Genomic DNA, 2338 nt, shown 5'->3' with positions numbered 1-2338 from the left:
GCCTGGTTGCGCGCGGTGTGTGTGAGGGGACGGGCAGCGCATCCCTGTCCTCCCGGGGGCTCCTCGGCTCGGGAGAATCGTGTCCACAGGTTAATTAGAGCCCGCACAGGGTGTAGGAGTGCGTGCAGGGTGAGGGAGGCAGGGTGTTGCTCTCCAAGGCAGGGGCCAGCACAGTGTAATGCAAGGTTATTGCTTAACTGGAGCGGGGGAGAGCTGCTTCCCACTTCTTGCAGGAAATGAGTGCGTGTGGGGTTGTTATTGCGCTTACAGATCAGTGTCTACTAGACTGATAATTTACTTGATTATTGCTTTATTTTTCTTTGACAGCAAAACATTCCCATTGTGTTGTTTTCCGGAATTCTGAACATACAAATGTACTATAAAAAGTGCTATCTGTAACTATGGGGTGGCCTCTTCCACTTCAAAGGAACAGCATGTTCTGCAGAACCTGTTCCTTTACAGTGCTCACAGGCCCCTAAGGTTTCATAAATAAGAACAAGATAAATGCTAAAAAAGAAGTTACAGCCAGGTAATGAGTGCTGGCATTGTTTGTTCCTAAAAGCTTTTTCTCATGGCTTTTTTTTTTTTTCCTAGAATGGATGTATTTATTTCTTTGTTGCCAGACTTATGTAGCACTATGGATTTTTTTGTTTTTTCTGTTCAGGAGTCATGTATCTGTTAAGAGTTCTTTCATACTTTTACTTTTCATCTACTTTCATGTAGGAAATTTGTGTGGACTTTTTAACACATCTTGGTCAGGAGCCAAATTCTGCATTTCTCTCAGTGGCATACATTAATATTCTTACTTTGGGCTTCAGGAACATTAATTAAGTCCTTGGCAACTTCAGGTATGAAAGCTGCCTGACCTCTGCAGACAGTAGTGTATCACTTCAGGCTACACATGGCCTCTTAAGAACTGTTGGGGTTGTTTTGGCAGTCAACATTTGGATAGATCTCTCTAACTTAGAATGCTGTTTTTCTTTTGATCATGTTGGAGGATACATGGCTGTGTTGCCAGACTTGTGTTATCATTTTACCTTTGGCTATTTCTCTAGTGCTTCCTGGGTTTGTTTGGTTGCAGTTTTTTTGTTGAAGGTCATAACAGTAATTCACACTCCAGGTAAGGATGGAACTTGAAAATGTCCTGGAAGCCCAAACTAAAATCTTTTTGATTTCTGAAAAAAACCCAAAAAACTAACTCGGAAGTATTTGGCATTAATGCTGTATCTTGGTAATATGGTTTGCTTCTAGCCATAATCTTAGTTTTATATAATTTTGTTTCATGGCTACCTGCAAGTTGTGTACCTTACCTTTTCTCACTCGATTATGAACTTTTTTTACCATGGTTTTTAGTGTTCTCTTGCAAAAACAAGTTTTGTTAGACGTAATAATTGGAAACTAAATTTGTTTTGACTGTGTTTAGTTTCAGTTTTGTTCACAGGAGTGTTTTGTTGATGTTGGTTTCTCTGTTGGTCCACAGAGATTTCTTTTGATGTTTTATATCACCATTGTACTGTGAACTAGAAGTAGTTGTGTATGTTCCAGATGTTTGGTGTTGTGTCTTCCCCTGTGTTGGCTAAGTGACTGTTACAAGGTCAGCATTTTCTCATCTGCTCTTCTTTAGAGTGTTGAGCACAGTTGTCTGCTGGTTTCTTATAACAGAAGTTATATATATCTGGAGTATAGTAACATTGCATGGACTGTTTTTAAAACACTATTATCTGCTTCATAAATTGCATCTCTCCCTTGATGGTGCTTGATTGCAGAAGGGTAGGTACAGTTTGTAGAATAAATATTAGATGTGCTGCTTAGCACTTAAAGACAGACTTTTGGAATGACTGTGATAGTGGAGAACAGAAACACTCTAAATTTCTGTGATACTGCATCTTGAGCTTAATGAATGCTTTATGGGCTGTGCACTCTGCAGATATTTAAAAAAAACCCCAAACAAGCTACAACCGAAACCAACAACTTTTACTATGAGTTGGATGATACCTTGTATAAGTTATTATTTAATTGGCTTGGAAAGTATGTATTTCTGATTGCTGGAGAGTAAGGAATGTAAAATATATGCTAAAATGGAATACACCTGTGATATTTTGTGAAAAGACTGTGTATTAATAGGCCTACAATGGAGTGTAAAGCAGCATGAGATGTTAACTAATAGCGCTAAATGCCTTGCAGCCTCCTAGGAAATCTAAGACCTGAAGCTTGTCTGTTTTTGTGTATAGGTGATAGAAACCTGTGCAAGACAGGTTTATAAGTGACTAAGTACTGGCAATAACCCCTTGTAGTACCAGAGTGTCTGAGAGAGCCAATAACATGCTGGTTACTTGTG

The sequence above is a fragment of the Corvus brachyrhynchos genome, unplaced genomic scaffold (assembly GCF_000691975.1).
Source record: "Corvus brachyrhynchos isolate BGI_N302 unplaced genomic scaffold, ASM69197v1 scaffold83, whole genome shotgun sequence".
NCBI lineage: Eukaryota > Metazoa > Chordata > Aves > Passeriformes > Corvidae > Corvus > Corvus brachyrhynchos.
Note: the sequence above shows the minus strand (reverse complement) of the source record.